General features: G+C 34.1%; 1 pseudogene; it reads right to left on the reverse strand.

Annotated features, from left to right (window-relative positions):
• Nucleotides 1-1,019: 1,019 nt before the first annotated feature.
• Nucleotides 1,020-19,890, reverse strand: LOC126797211 (lupeol synthase-like; annotated as a pseudogene).
• Nucleotides 19,891-20,871: the final 981 nt, after the last annotated feature.

Here is a 20,871-nt window from a genome sequence, read left to right on the forward strand (position 1 = left end):
AGACTATTTATCTTCAGCCATACGATCTATAACTAAGCATCATCGTCAATCGCATTCAGTTATTAAGCTTTTTCGGAGTCGACTGTACTAGCGTTATAAACACAGTATAAGTGAAAACGACAAACAAATCAAAGCATAATATTCACAATATACAGCATATTTAACTAAATTCTACTCGATCATTCTAAAAAAAACCTAAATTATACTCAATTAATCGTATAGAGTGGCCAAGGTAGTGCAAATTAGGGAGAGGTGATTCACTAATCGATGCATGCAAATAAAAAGAGAAGCAAAACACATATATGAGTAAATTATTACTAGCATTTTTGCAGAAAAATCCGTTCATATTAAAAAAAAAGAAAAAATGTAACAAAAAAATATGGGGACAATCAAAAACATTAAACAAAACATTTGTAGAGTTTACAAGGTTCTTCGTCGATTTCCCTATATCTCTTCCGTTCCTTGAAGCTCTAGTGCTAGTAAGCATGACCCTGATATTTTTGTTGCTGTCAATCAGAGAAAGATGTAAAACTAAAGTATAGGAACTATCAGTATAATTAAAACAAAACCCGCAGATAGAATGCAGCACTATGTTATCAAGCACATAAGATCTACAATTCAATGCAAGTTAGATTTGAAAACGGGGCCGGCTAAGGTAAATACCTACACTGAGAGATCGGTACGAAGTAGTTTTCTTTGGCTCGTTAAAAAATCAAGCCAATATATGTTTGTGTTCTCTATCCCGGTGGGAGTTGTTGAGAGTGGGACTTTGTGAAAGAAGAAATCTGGTACAAATATGGATAGAGAGGAGGGAAACCGTCAAAATATGTTTTTACAATTTTGCCCTGTTTGTATTAAATTATTTGTACATATGTATTTATAGAGAAGGACTATTGTGGGAAAAACTGGTTGACAGTTCCATAAGGCCTATTGATTTAATTAATACTGATTTCTTCAGTGACAATTTATTATTCTACATCCGGTTATTTATCTTCTGCATGCTTGTTATTCAAGGTAATTCAAATCCTTCTAATTATAAAGCATCTGCTCCAGATCGAGTAGTATGGTAGGTACTCTCCAAAAGCCCACAACGGGAAAAGATTCCTATATGCTGCATAGTGTAACATGATATTTCTCATGAAAACTGCCATCAGTTCCTGCAAATCATACCAAAACCAATTTTAAATTATTAGTATATTACTTAAGATAATGACACTGGTTGCATGTTATTTATGATACGATCTACGTACCATAAATACCATAAATAAATTGGTATTAGAAGTATATGTAGTACGTTCAGATTTACGTACCATGTCCGTGCATGGGGTGTAGTGCTCTCCCCAATCACCATCTTCCCTTTGTGTTTTGAGCAGAAAGTCAACTCCTTTGCGAACTGCCTCGCAGTTGTGGTATGTTCTTCCTGCAGCCTCTAGCCCTATGCTTGCAAACCATGTTGCATAGAGAAAGCAGATACCCCAGTTTCGATACCATGAGCCATCAGCGTATTGTATGCTCTCAATGTAGTCTGCAGCCCTTGTGATAAAGTTGTTGATCTCCTCCCTTCTGTGACCAGGGTACAACTTCCTAAACAAAACTAAGTCCTGAATGCAAGACGAAGTGCACTCGACGTGTTCGTGAAAATCCTCCAAAAATTCGACAGGGTTGAACCACTGAAAAGGAAAAGAAATGAAAGTATAATATGTTTAGAGAAATTCTGAATATAAGAGAATTTCTCAGTCTACAAGGTTTTCACTTTTCAGTACCTCCAACCATTTAGGAGCTCCAGATGGCTCCCATGCTGAGACACCACCATTTGGAGTTTTGGGCCCTGTAGTGATATTATGACATCGACAGCATCATACATACACTTGGCTTCCATCGGCTCGCCAACAACCTCTGGCGACATCATTGCAAACACACAGCAGCACTGAAACAAAAAGATTATAACCAGCTAGGTAAGTACCATTAATTGTCATTATAGATGAGGCTCTCAACTTTCTGCTTGAGTTGAGTACATGAATATTCTTGAATGTTGAATAAGTAAGCTCGATCAGTTACCTTCAATGCTTCTGCAGTGCAATCTGAAACTTGCCACCCATGATCCCGATCAGAGAAAGTCCAGCATCCTTTGGAAATGTGACGGAAATGAGCGGCATAGTCACCGGATGGATTGACCCTTACCTACAGCGTTATATAGAAATTTGATTATTGAATTCACACCACCATTGATATATATAGAAAAAAATCTCTTTAATTTAGAGCTTAAATATGATAGATACCTGGGATATCTTTAGGAAGTCATGTGCTTTTTTAAGTACAGGTCCATATTCATTATAGAGATCTCCAGCAAGCAAAACTTGAATTACGTACAAAAGAACAATCCCAGTTCTGGCTGCCAAAACTCTGCATCTTGATTCCGTCTTCACCGAGCCAAATATAATCACTAATTCCAGAAAGATGCTTCTTAAAACCATCTCCGCTAGGATCCTCAACCCAACAAGCAAGCACATTCAATGGCTACCCAAATCGAATGTCATTCAATATCAGAACAGCGAGCATTACGTACTTAACCAACAACAGAACTCTGCCTACCTTTTCAACACATCCAATGGTAATGTAGCGATTGTTCTCATCTTAGTAATGAATTAGTTCAATGGTAAAGCGAATAGCATTTTCTCTGATCTTCTTAAAAGGTCACCAAGCAAGAAGAGGCTCACAAACATGGTAAAGAGTATCCCACATGAAACGTTGTACCCTTCCACGAGGATAGTAGTTATCTTCCTGCATTAATCAAATATGTATACCAGTCAGATTAAGCTTCAAACGGTACATGAAATAAGCTACGTACGTACCGTTACATACTCACCTTTGCACAATGATGGCGCACTTTACTCCACTTAATTTCACTGTAAGGTTCACAGTAAATTTCTTCTCTCAATTGTTCAATCAGGAGGAGTGATTTGTCCAACAAATTTTGTTTCCTAAAAATAGGACATGGGTAGGTACGTTAACCTACAGTAGCACAACATCTTTGCTGCAATATACATTTAACATGTTAATTACTAATTAGAAATATATAGAAATTAGAAAGTACTGTTGAATATACTGTAAGTGTTTGAATATATACTAGAGTAGTAGGCCGCGCTTTGCCGCGGCTTGTGCGTCTGTTTTCGGATAGTGAAGTCTCATACAAACACTTTTTCAAAGTTTACGAACAGAGAATAGTCACAGAGATTTAGATTGTCTATTATTTATTTATGAACACAGTTATATTACATAGTTTTGGCACTACATAACCCGTTGGTTAACATAAAGTTCTTTTTGCAAAAGTAGTAGTTGTGATGTGCACAGCTGATTGGTGCCGAACGTTAACATTAATATTTCACAAAACAAAAACCTTAGATGCAATTCTGTTTGACGCCAACCAAAAAGAGTATGCATATGAATATGCATACATCCATAGGATCACTCAACCTTGTCCTTCTCAGATACTTAATCAATTGTTGGATTTGATGCTCCTCTTTTTTCAAGCCTGTAATAGATGAATATGCAACCAACCACTTTTATACATTGACTGCCAATAATATTATTAATCTTTGCACAATTAATTGATAAACTATTTCAGCCATGTATAAAGTAGCTCGTAAATATATAACAAAAACAATAATTAAACTTCATTGTTTAATTCTTACCTTCTTGTTTGTTTGTCTTCATTTCCGGCAGGCAGCAATTTATTTGCTATTGCAGCTGTTTTTTTCCTCTCTAAAGACTTGCCTGGAGTTGATAAAACTGGTTGCAAACCTTCAGCGGCTGACATGTGATGGGCCATCACTGCAGATGCATTTTCCTTGCTTAATTGAAAATTAAACTTTGAGATAAATCTTATGCATGAAAGCTCATTCCGTGCTTGAATTAATAAGGGCAATGCAACACATCCACCTGTCTTTAAATTTAGCAAAATGGCAGTGTCAAATAGTTGGATACAAATACAGGTTATGTTTCATTCAGATTCAAATCAATTACATAATAACTAAAAAATAACAAAATTACGTAAGAAAGTAAATGGTACGAAAAAAAGTAAATAACTATCTAAGGTTGCTCCATTCACCACAGAGTACCAATATAGGTTGATAGCAGCTAGTGCGGAGAATATGCTGCAAATCTAATTAAAACAAAATTTAAAAGATCCTTAAACTGCGTATTTTAGTTTCAAGTTAAATGATATGAATATGATTTAAAAGTATAGTAACGCTTACAATTACATTTTTCTAATAAATGTCATTTCAATGACTATGTCAAATTCAGCCGTCTCTTTCGAAGAAAACATAATGAAATGTTTCTTTGCATATGTATGTTTGCCTTCTGTATAAAATTAATTAAAGATAATGAAACAAACATAAGGGATAATTATGACAGTGAACATCATACACTATGTCAGGGGATGAACAAATCTTACTGATCAATAACTTGACAATGAAGGAAATTGCAAACCAAAGCTGTTATTGGTCCTTATAGTATCGGATTAGGACAAAAATTATGACAGTGACATCATACACTAAGACGTGTAATGAGGTAAACTTACTTGTCCCTTTTAATTGGCTAAACGCACAGTTGATTGGGAAACTCTTGTTAACCAAAAGCAAGTACGAAATAACTGACCCACCTGCATTAGAAAGTAATCAGGAAACTTGTGAAACAACATACTTGAAGAAAAATATAGGTCACAACAAAGACAAAATATCAACAGAAAAAAATCCTGAAAAACACAAAATGGAACAAAGAAAAATTGACGACATTATTCATACCCGAATATGATGCAAAACCAATAAAATTTTACCAGTAAGAGCTGGGTGGGATTTTTAGTTGTACATAACATTTTTTTTTCATTTTTGAACACTTCACTTTACTGGACATAAACTGAATTTCACAATCATAATAACACGTCTTTGAACACTATATTTTTTGTGTATTTATTTGGTATCTCTTCACTATTACGTATTAAAAATTTTAGGCAATGTTTCGATGTAACGCGAGATACAGCAACATAAAGTTGTCCATGAGTGAAAACTTGATCAGAAAGATATACGCCAACTTGATTAAGTGATTGACCTTGGCTTTTATTAATTGTCATCGCATAACATGGTCTCACTGGAAATTGTCGGCGTTTAAATTTAAATGGCCATTTGTGTTCGTTTTTATATGACATAATTCTTGGAATAAAAACTTTGTCACCGATATTACTTCCTGTCAGAATTTCAGCTTCAATTAATCTGTCGAATAATTTAGTTATTATTAGTCTAGTACCATTGCATAATCCGCAAATTTGATTTAAATTTCTCAACAACATAATTGGCATACCGACTATCAGAATTAATTGATGAGTTGGTAATCCACTAAACTCTAATTGATTTAAAAATTCAATTGGATATAAAAGATCAATATTTTCATTACTACCGGTGTCATGAGAAATTGAGTCATAACTTAAATAAAACTTTTTATCACCTGGTAGTAAATCAACTGCATAATTATTTATTTCATTTACAGTTGTATTTCGTGGTGTCACAATAGCGCGTTCTCTTAAATAATCTAAATTGTTATAATTTATATTGAAATTAGGATATGTCACTGAAAATAATGCCTCAATTGTATTTAAATCGTATTGAACTAACAACTCTTCAGGAATTTCTATCCATGATGTATCATTATCACCTGTGTCAAAATTTGATTCAATTTTACCGTCGCCTATTTGCAGTATCCAATCTGCAAATGTACTAATTTCTTGTTTTTCTTTCTCAGTCAAATCTTTTTTCATCAATCTCATATTTTCAGTTAAATTAAATACTTTAAATAATTTCCATAAATATGAATGGTTTATTGATGCTTGGATAATATCTTCTTTACCCTTTCCTGAAACAATCGGTAATATTTGTCTAAAATCTCCTCCTAATAAGATTGGTATTCCTCCAAATGGCATATTAGTATTTGGTGTAGTTGACTCCTTTGTAATATCACGCAAACATTCATCTAATGCTTCAAAACAGCGCCGATCACACATTGGTGCTTCATCCCAAATTATCAAATTTGTCTTTTTAATGAGGTCAGCAAGATGAGTTTCTTTGTTTATGAAGCAATTTGTTAGTTTTCCTATTTCAATGGGAATGTTAAATCTTGAATGTGCAGTTCGGCCATTTGGAAGTAATAACGAAGCAATTCCAGAAGAGGCCACAGCCAATACAATTTTTCCCTCTGATCTTAGTTTATAGATTATTGTGTGCCACAAAAACGTTTTTCCAGTTCCTCCACTACCATGAACAAAAACTGTTGCCGGATTCCTTTGTTCAACTGCGGTTATTATATAATCATAAACTTTTTTTTGTTTATCGTTCAATTGAGTAATGTAAGATGAATGCTTACTTTTTAGTACTTCTGAGTCATAACTTAGTTCTTCTCTAAGTAATTTATTATCGAAATTGAAAACTTCATTTGTATTTGGCATAGGCAATTGAAATTTTGCTAATGAAGATGATAACCGATTAAATGATTTTTCTAATTCAAATAACATTTTATTTTTCAATTCTGATTCAGGTATAATTAGAGTTGGGTTTCTCATTTCTAATCGAACTTTATATAAAATGTCTTCAGACATATTAGGCCAAAATATGTCGAGTAATCGTTGAGGGTTTGCTACCTCACAGAACAAAATAATTGTAACAAATAATTGACGCATTTGTGGTCCACTTGCAACATTAGAAGAAGTTACTAATGCATCAATCCATTCTTTGTCATCACCTAATAGACCCAATGCCTGACATGCCTCTCGATATGTCGAATACGTTGTATTATTTACGGTTCGGATATTTTTATAACTACAACAACCTTTCTGGACATTTAGTAACATTCTTAAGAAATACAATTCTCCCCGTGTAGGATTAACATAAGCCAGTTTACCGATAGTTTCATATTGTTGTCTTGGTACCCACATGTGATCAGTTGATTTCCAAACAAATTTAGTAGGAAATTCAGGATAAGTTAATTCTTTTGCATGTTCGTATTGCTTGTTTGCTACAAACCAAGCAGTTAGTGTAGTTCGTAAAATGGATCTGTAATTTACTAATGATTCTATTGTTTCTGTTTCTTTAAAAGTAATATTTTGTTCTGATGGTAAGTGAACTGCTAAATATTGAACTGCAGGATATCTTGAATGAATTGAGAATTCAAATAATCTCCAAACGGATTCATGTGGAGTTAAATATCGGCAATTTAAGTAATTTTGTATTTCATCATGTCTTTCTCCATATATCATAATTCGGGCTCTATCAGGACCTTTACTTATATATTTAAATAAATATTTAATTAACATAGATTGTGAACACAGTTCAACGTTAATGTGGGCAACATATCTCAATAGAAGTTCAGCATTATATGGAACGACAAACTCATTTCCAATTCTGATATCATCTTTTGTTGTAAATTTTGTTGGATTGTTACAACGTTTATATATAGGAGAATTAATTCCTTCGAATATAGTATAATTAGTGTATGGTTTAGGAAATGATTTTAAACAACATTTGTTACGCATGCAAGGAGATTTTAAATTTACAGGTCCACATGGTCCATGAATCATAAATTGACTAACAATGTTAAAAAGTGTTGGATTTGATATTTTATCTGGTAATTCGGCTGAAATAATTGAATCAATGTCGTTTGGAGTGTGGCATTTGTGATTCTTTGTCAACCAAAATAAGATATGAGCATGTGGTAATCCTCTCTTTTGAAATTCAATCGTATATACGTAAGCTCTAGTTTGACCAAAAGGTTTGCCCGATTTAATATATTCAATCATATCTTTCAATTTTACTTGAAAAATTCTTGAAACTATATCAGGTCTATCTTCTTGTTTATACCCAGTATGTCTATTAAAATATCTCACTATTTCTGGCCATTTAGGATTGCAAGTAAAAGTAATGAATAAATCAGGATTTCCATATTGACGACAAATCGCCATTGCATCATGATAATTATTCATCATATCTCTCGGACAACCCGTATGAGAGCTTGGAAGAATAATTCTACCAATATCGCAGCTTTTTTCTATTCCGGATGAGATACCAGCATAAATTTCATCGCATTTTGCAGTTCGAAATTTATCTTGATTATATCTAATATAATCCAAACGGTTTTCATCAACAGTAGCATAAGCATCAACTAAATATTGTTGAAACAATCTTCCACCCTTCAATATTGTATTCATAGTATTATTTCTATCATGAAGATAATATGTAATAAAACTTCGCATTGACATTTTGTCTGGTTTCTTATCTTGTTTACCCGCTATTTGTTCCAATAATAAATTAATATTGAAGCCATTCTCGCCATATGGAAACAATATTGGATATTGTAAAGACATATTTTGGATTTATTTTAGAAATACGATGTAAACGATTGTCTATGGATTGAACAATTACATCCTTGTTCGAATCAAACCCACCAATATCGCCAACAATTAAACCGCCAATTTCATTACTTATAGGGCACTCATATTGTTTATCATGACGTGATTGAGGAGCGATCATACTCAAATTTAATGAAGGTATAGAATTTGTCTGAAATCTTTCTCTAATAGTACGATATGTTTTATTTAATTCACTGAACTCCTCAAACATTTGAATAAGAGCAGCAATAATATTTGATTCAACTTTAGAAGTATGCAAAGGATCAACAGCCTTCATACGATTTGAGACTTCATTTTGTGTGTCATAAATATACAATTGGGCATATTTTGGAGTTTCTCCTTGTAAAGGTAACATTGATCCCATTAAATGATGAATTTGTCCACAAATTTTAAAAACATAAGGTGCACACCCATTATTTATACTATAATCAATATTTGCACCCATAGAAGTATAAGCAAACATAGAATTATAAACGCGAATATTTTCTCGAAAACGAACACTTTCTCGGCCATTAGTGGGATTCAAATATTGTTCAAGTAAGTCGGGAGTTGGTTTTGATTGTTCAAGCTTAACTCTTCCATTTTGGCAACATTCTGTATAAATAATTGGTGATGTTTTATAACGACATTTGTTTGCTTCTCCAAACCAAAAATTTGCATTACAATGAACACATTGATATTGATCATCACCATTATCATTATATTCAATTAAGATATCTGGAAAAACCAAAAAAATTGACATTAGTCTCCGTAAATGAAACTTTTTTGTTAAAATAATAATAATACATCAAAGATACAACCTCCTCTATTTTTCTGGTAAAATGCCTGCCCAGTTGATCTGCAATCAACTACAAAACAAAATTGTTGTATCAATGACCTTCCTCTTTTGAAAGAAATTTTTTTTGTTGAAGGGGAAAAACATTATTTTAAAAGAGGCTTTTCTTTTCAAACTTACATTTGCTAAGAGTTTTTTCTGATAATGCAAACAAAATAAGCTACAAATTGTTTCAATAAACTGAACACCCACTATCATTCAATAATAAAGCAAGTGAGGAAAGATAAACAAACTCAAAGCAAATACTGAAAGTCAAAACTAAATTAATTATAAATCACCCACATTTTGAATTTGTTTCTATTTTTCTATAACTGCGTTAATGTTTTACTACCTGATAAAGCCGACGTTTGTGTGTCCATATATAATTCTCATTTCATTCTATTTGTTGTAGGTTGTAATAGTGTACACTGTACAATTATACTAATTGGTAATGGACTTTATACATCATTTGGAACGCAATATGTTATGTTATGAATTAGTAAGGGGTTGTCTGTTTTTTTACTTTTGTGATGTAGTTCACCATCTACATTTAAATGTTTACTGTTTGTTGTGTTAACTGTCTTATTAAAATATTGATGTTAGTGGTGAATAAACATAGTTTACATTGGCAGGCTTTTTCAACAATTTTAAGTAATGTGACATAAACTATGAGGTATGGTACCATTTAAACATCATAAATTTGCATTAATAAGCAATCTTATTTGTGTTATGTGTGAAGCTGATTGTACTTATAGCTAGACATCCCACACCAAACCATCTTCCATTTATCTTATTGTAGCCAATGCAAATCATAAATCGTTTTGATAAAAACTACAATTAAATAATTGTACCTGTAGAATCTTCAGCAAGGTCAGCTATGTCAATGTCATCATCAGCATCATGATTGACAACTGGGTCAATTTGTTTTGTTACATTATAAGAACTCCCTCCTTTTTCCGATTTCCTCTCTGTGTCGATTCTTCTTGTAGTTTCTGTATTTAAATCACATAAAAATGATTTTTAAATGTTATACCTAATTCCATAAAGAGTATTCACGTACAAATAAGTAATGACACACATAATATCAAAATTCTATGAATATTTAACAATGGAAACCAACCAAACTAATGTTACTGCTAAAGGATAGCTGTCGGAAAAAAGACAAATTAAAATTGAATTGTTAGCATTGTTTCTATACGTCACATTTACAAAATTATATGTATGCAAACGTTATCTTATATCTGGATTTAAATTCCTGGTCAACTAACAATTCTTTGCACATGTTCATATGAATACAAACAGAGATACCAGATTACTAAAGAAGATAACCAGAAACAAAAACAATTTGTACAATAAAATTTTAACCTGTGAAGTTTTGAGAGAGTTCAGTTTCAACACCGCTAGCATGCATTTCACCGACATTTCTTGCATTAACAGAACTACCTTCTCCTCTTTCAAATTTTCTTTGCTTTCTACCAGTTCTTCTTGTAGATACTATATTCAAACAACATAACTCATTAATATGAAAGAATTGGGCACGAAGAATTACAATCTAAATTAAAGATACTTAAAAGAAGTAGTCAGTATACCACTATTTTCATGAAAGACATGTTCTTGAAAATACTGCATCCTTGCAGATTGATGTGACTTATCTACAATGGCCAAAAACCAAGTTATATATAACTTGCTAAAAAAATCATAGTGGTTTCCAAACTATCAAGACTATTGCATAATCAAGTGAATATGTTAACACACAGCCCGAATGCCACTTAAATGTCTGTATCAATGCAATATCATGATTGAATTAATATTAAATGCAAAAAATAAAATGAATATGGAATAGACACTCAAACATACCAATTAAACCGTCGGCTGATGTATTGTTGCAAACTGTAGTTCCTTCAGTCAGCTCTAAATTTCCAGATTTTTTGGCAAAAACATATTGCCCAAAAGATCTATGTTGGCATGCAAAATCTACAAAGAGCAAAATAAAAAAAAAACCAAATAACCACCCAACACTAATACAGTAGGACATTCTATACATTATTACATCAAAACTATCACAAAATAAATAAATAAAACATTTATAAAGTACATAAGTTTAAAAAATTATTATTCACTGTAACAGCAAAATAGTTAAAAAAGAGTTCAATACATATTTGAATTCAACAACATTAACTTAATTAAAACCATTTTTTAGTGAGAACAACTAATATATTATATTATTTAAAGCATTATACCTCGTTAATCATATTAACCCAAAGTTAAAGAGATACCTGTCATATTAACTCTGTCATCAGAAAGATATGCAGAAGCGGGTTCTATCTCAATTGGCACTTGATTTTCACCTTCATGAAAAACATGTTGTTCAAAAAACTGCATTCTTGTAGATAATTTGCGCTGGCGGGGTTGCCGTGGCATAGCTGCAATAGCATTTTAAAATAATAAGTATAATAAATTTCTTCATATAGTTTTACACTAACAAACAACATACATTCTTAATATACAGCTAAGCCTATTTAGATGGCCTCGTATTTTAATAAACTCATCTTTGAAAACTTAAAAGTGAAGATTGATACATTTCTCCACAGCTACTACAATTATCTATTTCTATGATAAAAGTGATTGAAAACACACAATGACTTGCCTGATTTACTTTTAGTTAAAGAAACCTTGAAAGTTGCACTATCACCCACTTTCCTCCCAGCAGCAGTAGCAACACAAAAATTAGACACCAACACTGTAACAACCAGAAAATGAACACAAAAATGATAGCTACGAAAATCAAAATATAAACCTGAAGGAGATAACAACAGTGAAAGTAGAAAGAGCAACACAGGGACAAACAACAGCAAAAACCAGAAATAATTTCTACTATCTTATTTCTTCTCCCTAACATTGATTGAAAAATAAGAGCCGAAAAGTAAATTCCCTCAATTCCCTGATAGATTTTCTTTCTTTTCATTTACTTTTGCAGATTTGCATATGGTTTTGGCAAGCTATATGGTGTTCCACCAATTAAAAAGCTACCTTGATTTCAAGAAATCGAGACAATCTTGAGAGCTCAATTGTTAGTTCCTCAAGAAATTACAGGTATAGCAGCACAAACTATACCCATACCTAAAAAATAAATAAAAACACACTAAACTGCACTTATTTTAGAAATTTCAAACAAATGCATGAAACACACCCACACACAGATACACACATGTTAAAGTAAATTTATTGATGCTCAATGGAATGCATACTTGTCAATATTCAGATGTAAGTGTATGCGTATGATTTGCATACATCTTGAAAACCAGAGATATATAAGCTACTACAAATATTGTGACCTTAAGACAACCAGCATAACAACATTGATCAACATACAATTCCTCAGCAATTCCTTCAAAGTAATATTAATAGGAGACATGACAGTGTCTATTTGTATTCACATGATCACAACAATGGAACCTGGCAATTCAATATGATCTTCTGCTTGTATTTAATGTGCTTTTGAACCTGGTACACATAATTTACAGACTATTAGTTGCACGATCCTCTATAAGCTTGAGAGCTAATAACAATTTAGATTAGTAAACATACATAATCGAATTATGTAGACTCAATAACGTATAAGATCCTATATGTACAAACCACAGCAGCTCGATATAACCAAACATAACAACCCACACATATAGTTTATAATCAAGTTGAGAAAACTTATATTTAGACCATTGGTGTAGGTATAGACAATCCACATTTCAGAAAACATATAAACCCAAATCATAACTCAATCCAAATTGAAACTAACCTAATTTGTGAGAGACTGAGAGAATACACTAATTTAATTGAAACCCAATTCATGACTCAATCCAAATCTAAACTTAATTCATACCAGAACCCAACATATTGATTTCAATTCAAACAACACCAAGAATTCATTGTGAAACCCAGAAGGGTTTTTACCTGTTCCGGCTCTTCAAGGTTAACTCCAAACTTGAGGTCTTGGTCTGCGCCACGGAGATCGTGTGACAGTCCTCACTTCTTCTTTATCTTGACGCCGCCGAATCCCTGAACCTTCGATCAGCTCGTCAAGTTCTCCAGTTTTTTTTTATATCCCCAAATCTGTTGATTGGGGAGTCTAATCTATGCTATGATTTATCATTGATTATAGAGAGAATGATTGGTACCTCTGAATTGAAGCTAGAAGACGAAGAGAAGAACTGAAGCATCTGTGGTGAAGATTGTCGAGAGCGGTAGAGAACTGAGAAGAGTGAGGGCACAACTCTCTCTCTTTTCCAGATGGGATGGAAGCTTAAAATTTTTAATTTTGCGGTGAGAAGAAATCTGAGAGCAGTGAGAGAAGAAGTGAAGTGAGAAGAAAGCAGAAGAGTGTAGAAGAAGTAGAAGAAAGTAAGGACAAAATCGAGAAATACTGTGGATATGAACAGTACACCTTCAAGACAACCCGGCCCAGCAGCCCTTTACTGTTCACCACTGTAGACACACTGTTCAAAAGGCCTCCGGCGTATAATATATAGGAAACTAGCAAGAGTGCCCGCGCGTTGCAGCGGGTTTAATTTTTTGATATAATTTATAGCCCATTTGTTTTTGATGAACACATAAATGAGTTGCTCAACCATAAAATTTTTAAAGGCAAAATATTCTTAAAGTACATAACAGTTAATCCAGCTGACATCAAATATAATAGATATCTACATGTCTAAATCGCTTGGAGCTCTTTCCAATAGGAATCACAATCTTGGCCTTTGTAAAGATCATTATTTAGGGCTTCACATTCAAGAATGTTTCTCTCCATGTTCTTTTCAAGATGGTACCGTATATTGATCAAATGATCATGAATTCTTGCAAATAAGTTCTGATCAGTTCACATACTTTTGCCGATTCTTCTCTCATCTTGAGAACTAAATTTATTTATTCATGCCAAAGATCATAATTGTTGAGCAATTTGTCCAGCTTCCAACCAAGCTTCTCATTATGTTCCGCTACCTTATACAATAGAGGAAGCTTATTGTGAATAATCTAAGAACAATATTCTAGTTTTTGATGTGTGAGAAAGACAAAAACAATCAAAACACTATCATCTTCAAATCAAACGTTACATGTGAATATATGTGAATTGACCACCGCATGAGTGAAAGAAAACCAACTTTGGAAATAAAAAATACAACTAAATGCAGAGAGCATTAAAGCACATATATGGAAAAATAAAACTTTTAAGTACCTTTGTTGGGCTAACATGTGCCATATTTGTCTAAGAAGGCAACACACCCTCTAAAAGGTAAAATCCAAGCATTGTCACAGCAACGCCAAGTGCATTCATCAGTGATCTTTAGAGACACTAAACAAAGAACAAAATTTGGCAAGCAAATTCTATTATACACAAAAAAGCCAATGGTTCAAAAGCTCTTCAATAGAAAACAACAATACCCCTACCCAGAAGTAGCAAATGGTGTTGTGAGCTGTTTCTCAGACACATAAAACAGTCCACCAAATTCAGTCTTTTTGCTTGGCTACGACGGTCCTGATGCAACTCTTCTTGTTCTTTTATCATTTCTCTGATCATAGAAAACAGAAAGAGTTAAAGCAGCATCATTTCTTGTTCCTTCATATCCTTGGCCTGCAATGTTCTCCGCCGAAACATTGGTGACTGGCAACAGTTGTTCCATTAAAAGTGACTTTCAAAGTTACATACTCAATTCAAAATAGATTCTGAGAAGTCAAATTCAAAGAAAATCCAAGATGGCACAAATTCTATTCTAATAATTAAGCTCCATTAAAAGTGATATTCAAAGTTAGAAGCTCAATTCAATTAATGCATACTAATACCGATAAGCAAAGCAGAGAACATTCTTAACAGCCACGTAACAAAAACAAAAGGCTTGAGCTTAATTTCCTTTAGGAACATAATACTTACAAAATAATGGCACCACTGACATGTATAGACTATAGAGAGCAAAAATCATGGTCCAAGCAGCTAAAGGTGAGCTGCTAGCTTAACATTATTTTTTTTTAACATAACTGGACGCAATTGTATTGCATGATACATACTACAGAAAAAAATGACTTTTATCAATTAAATGACTTTTATTTATGACATAAAAAAGGGGCATCAGCATGTTCTAAATTGTAATAAATAAAAATCCTCCCTCAAGTACTTTGCACTTACCATTGCAGATGTGGGCTTCATCTTTCATGACTTGTTGATTAAAGCAACAATATTTAGACTTGCTATATCATTTTAAGCATAGGTCAAAGAGTAAAGGAACGTTTGCCCAACCTAGCTTTCTTTCAGCATACATTCGGTTGATCCTCCTATTTAAACCAAGTACATATATCAGTTATATAATTATTAAAAGCAAAAAGAAAGTGTCAGCCATCAAACAAAGAGTTGATACTGAATTTACTAACTATTAATATTAATAGTTTGCAAATATAGTGCCGCGCCCAGGCGTGAGTTGTAATTATGTAAAGCTTCTATTGTTCTCATATTAAATATCTGGTGGAACTTTGAAGTTGTATTAACCTACAGTACTAAACTGATATTGTTCCTAATTTTTTTTTTATATTTATCATATTAGGAACAGTTGACGGTTTCTATGGCTGAAACCATATGTCGCGTGCATGAAAAGATCTGATTAATCAAAAACTAATGGCCAAAAGAACTTATTCACATTTTATGAAATTCCTAAAGAAAAAGTACATAGACTTGAAGAGTAGTTTTTACATCATTTTGAAGTGCTTTATTTCATAAATATCAACCGAGAAGCCTTTAAAAAAATATTAACTAAAAAGTTTTAGAACGATCAACTGTTATTGCAAGAACATATAAAAATGTCAAACCACAAATGGAAGGACGTGCTTTGCATTCTTAAGTCTTGATCACTTTATATATAGATCAGTGTTGAACCATCTTTACCTGCTCATAATTTTTGGTCCATTTATGCTCTGTTGCAACTATCAGCTCAAATGCAAGGAAACCAAGTTTCAACAGATACAATCTCATTCCACATTAGGTATTTGTTTTGAGAATCACATGTATCAATATATTGAGCCACTAATAAGGCAAAACCAGTGCATATCAGAGATGGTTGAAAACAACACCAAGTTTAATTGGGAAAATTTTATACTTGTTGGTTAAGTTAACTGTAGCAGTATATATATATATAAATACACAGAAAAAGTTTTGTAGTACAAAGCAAGATTACAATTAAGCTTCAACGTGTCCAATAAACAAAGCACAAAATAAATAATTAAACAACCGTCAGTATTCCCAACACATGATGATTAATGACCAAAGTAAGTTAAGCCTTCAAAAAAACTTCCAGTCAACAAAGGCAGCAAAAAAACCAAGTTTCAACCAATTCAAACTCAGACAATTCTATTGGCAGCTAAGTAATTTTGCATAACAAAGTCCTAACATCAATGAACAACACAAAGCCATATATCATTAGATTAGTAGTAAAATATATATTCATGTTCTTGGCTACAATGTGAATTGCATCAGCTTGTGTAGTTTAAGTAGAGAATAAGCTGCTGGTAAGGTGGCAATGTGTAACATGCCAGTGAAAAAAATTGGTATGATTGAAACAGAAAATAAGGACATGCAAATCATAGTATTTGTTTTCTTCTCCTTTTTTTCTTTTTGAAGAATGCAAATCATACCACTTTTCAATTGTCAATGAAAACAAAACTTGAAAACTGATCCTATATGTGTCCGGAGTGCAGTATTGCAAGAAATGTAAAGTCGATGACAACAATCAACCGTACTCAATTTATCATAATCTCATATTAAGTCTTCATGCTTTTGTTCATATTAAGTCGATAAGATGTGTAAACACTATTTCCATACTGAGGTAACCGAACTGCAACACTTAAAAACTTCAAAAAAAAACTTAAACTACAACATCTTTTATTTTCAAAAATAGAAGCATGGGTAGCAGCATTCAGGAACAGTAGTCAAACTGATTTCACCCACAGTAGGACTTGTAAACTGTTATGTGTTACCTTTGTGTGTTGGGAAAAAGCTGAATTTGGCTCATTTCTTGGGGATGTATTTTCAGAAAAGTTCTCCCAAAAGAGATCAGTGTATTTTCAAAGAAGAAGAGTAATACTGGATACTGATAGTTAATTCTAGTCTATCCAAAACTTATAGGGTCTAGAAATATGTTTTTCTTTTTCCTGAATCCCAGTATATATACGGCCATAGGAAAAAGAACATATTTTCCTACATTGTGGGCACATCCGTAAGGTTTCTATCTGGTCCATGACAAATACCAACAAAATTAGTCAAAAACTTACTCTGTTCCACAAAAAAGGGAAGATCCACACATTCGCATTCTTGCCATCCATTCTGATCATATTTTTGATTGATAATTGAATCATTCTCAAATCAAATTTCAAAATCGTAGTAACTCCATTTGATAGGAAGAATTTAAATCATGCCGATATGAAATTCGCTCAATTGAAAGTGAAATAACGATTTGAAGATTACCACTATCATAGAAATTCTAGACCCGAAGTGTGCGAAGCCATGAGAATTATATGAGCTTGGAGGTAACTCGGATCAACCCGTCTCCTCAATCGTCATGAACCCAGAGTAAGCAACGGTAATCGATGATAAGCTAATTGAGTAACCCATAACTTTTAGAAGAGTTCAAACAATACATGGGTGATCGATACTTGTACTTCTTCTTCGCAAGCTAAAAGACTGACCAAATTGAAATCCAGAGGAGGAGTTAAACCGAATACACTTTACTGATATATTGGGTGTGTAGAAATCTTAACCCAGAAAAAACTTTCAGACCGAATCATAATCAAATAAAACATGAACATACCCGGAGAAAGATCACAACTTATGTCGCCCTATTTAACAAACTAAACCACCTACAATCACAAAGAGAGACAGGAGGAAGAGAGCACTGAGAGAAGGAGAAGGGAGACACACAAATGGAATTCAATCTATTTCACTAATCACCAAACAAATGAAGGGGTTTTTTTGAGAGGAGAGAGACGCCGAGAGAAGGGAGAGAGATGCAGATGGAGCAAGAGGAGATCGAAAGTAAAGGCATCATTAAAACCCGGAAGTCCACAGAACCTATTATTTTCAACTGTAGCGATACTGTTGCTATACTGTTGAAATTGCAACCGGCGTATAATATATAGGAAATTAGTGTTTTTACATGGATGAAAAGGAAGCAGAGTGGGGTAAGTCCAAAATTCCGGCGGCAGTGTTGCTTCCTTCCCAATCATAAACACCAAGCATCTGCAACACAACAAGTAAACTCATCAAGATATTAACGATATATTCATGACAAAGAAATCCCGCAGAAAAAGCTTTCAAGTAGAGTATTTGAAAGCTTTCCAGCTTTCAATAGTAAAATCATCAATGATATATTCACGTCTCAACTACCGCCATCCAAGTCTTTCCCCATGAGGCAGAGTATATGGCACCACCATGGTTCAGAATCCAATTCCGGGTCCTTGCGCATGCATGATCTCGACCACCCTCAGGGCCTTCTCCGAGAATACGCATCATGCAGTAGTTGAGACATGTAGTGAACATCGTACTAGGCCCTGCTATGTGCAATCCCCATCCACCATCTTCGTTTTGATGGTTGTAAGTGTAGCGCAAGATTTCCTTCTTATGCTCAGCAGAGAAAACAACATTGAGATATCCTGTCAAGTATAAACACATTACCTGTATATAGGAAGAGCAAGTATCACAATCGGTCAGCTGTGAAATGTTGCAATAAATTTGTGATAGCGGTATGATCTTTACCAAGGGAGGAAAGTAAAAATTTGGGCCAGAATTCTCAGCAGGCCAGTGACCATGGGGTGATTGCAAGGCGTTCAAGAAGAACGCAGCCCTCTTGTATGCAGCTGTGGCCTGATCAATTGTGATTTCCTCGCCGTCCTTAATTCTCACTGGAGGAATTTCTTGTTAAAGTTTTTCTCTCTTAGCATCTGCAATTGGGTAAAAGAAAAAAGATTAGATAGAACTTTCGATAAAAACACTAATCTCAATATATCAAGTATGCATGCAACGCAGATTGCAACCTCATAAAAGAATCCCTGACTAGAAGAGCCATGTATGTTTATAGAGTTCACAAGAGATGATTCTGATAAACTTCAGATCGAGCATGTCATGTCTGGCCTCGTTACACAATCGACTCAAGCTGAGGTGCGCTCGCACTTGATAAAAGTCATAAAACTCACGAATCACCAATATAATAGCTTCAACTAATTAATACTTTGAAAATAGAATTAGAAATTAAGCTAAACCTCTAGGTTGAGCTGATCGAACTTGCAAGTTCAGCATCAGCAAACTGAGGTGAGTGAGGTCAAAACTCATGCACAATGAATAGTATGTTATGTTTGAAACTCATCAGGTACGTGGCTATGCACACTTTTGTACCAGAAAACGCCAAAGGAGATCACTACTAGGCTGGATGTTGAACCGATTCTGGTAGTAATTTTCACAAGCGGCTTCGACCTCTGCTCGCTCTTCAGGTGTGCCTGCATTTGGATCAAACTTCCATGTCTGCCTTCCTTGAAAGTTGTTCGTGCTGGATAAATAAGGGTCATTTGCACCTTTCCCAAACTGAATCCTCCACATCTTACTAGTCTTGTTATTGCAAAGAAATCTCTTTTTTTCACTGCATATGAATGATGCATAAGATTAATTGTAATGTTTGATAGTTAGCTATTTAGCTTTGTATAGCTGGGCATAGGACTTTTATACAAATGCATAATTAACTACTAGAGGTTGTTGTTATTAACAAACCTAAACTCTCTATTCACGTACACACCCTATAAATTGGAATAGCATGGAGAGTTCGGCTGTGAGTGCATGGGGTTGGGTGGCAGAGGCTATGGACGGGTTCTTTAATGATCAAATTAATGGCATTGTTTTTCATGTCTTTGTGGGAAATTTGGCTTGAACGAAACAGTTTGGTATTAAAAATGGGAGAGATTGCAACCCTTACAACATGGGATCTGGGGCATGGCAATTATTAGAAAATTATAGAAAGGTGCAGCCAAGACCTAGAGCTAGATGGGCTGTACCACCCCGAGGACGACTCAAATTAAATTGTGATGGAGATTTCTTGATAGACGGTGGGAAGGGAGGAGCAGGCGTACGTGGTGGCTAGAGATGATACAGGGCAATAACGTAGCCAAACATCTCGTCATATTCCAATATGCACAGTCATCAGCGCTTCGTACCGAAGCAGAGGCTATCCGAGCTGCACTTCTAATAGCAATACGATCACCAGACACCAGCAATGGCAAGAGATTGAAGTTGAGAGTGATAATGCGGCGGTGCTAACAGCTTTGGCCAAGGAGGAAGAGAACATGTCTGAGATTGGGATGATCCTAGCTAATGACAGGTACTATATGCAAGCTTTTGGTTTTATCTTACTTAGACGTGTGTATTAAACAGAAAAGCAGCAAACGGAGTAGCAAAGAGATTAGCTACCCTTAGTACGGAAGTCTTTTATAGACGAACGTTGGATATATTAGTCAGCTGATGTTATTTTAGATGTCCCCTCATTGCGAATTGTTGCTCTACATTATGAGGTTTAGGCACCATATCCCC

The sequence above is a fragment of the Argentina anserina genome, chromosome 6 (assembly GCF_933775445.1).
Source record: "Argentina anserina chromosome 6, drPotAnse1.1, whole genome shotgun sequence".
NCBI lineage: Eukaryota > Viridiplantae > Streptophyta > Magnoliopsida > Rosales > Rosaceae > Argentina > Argentina anserina.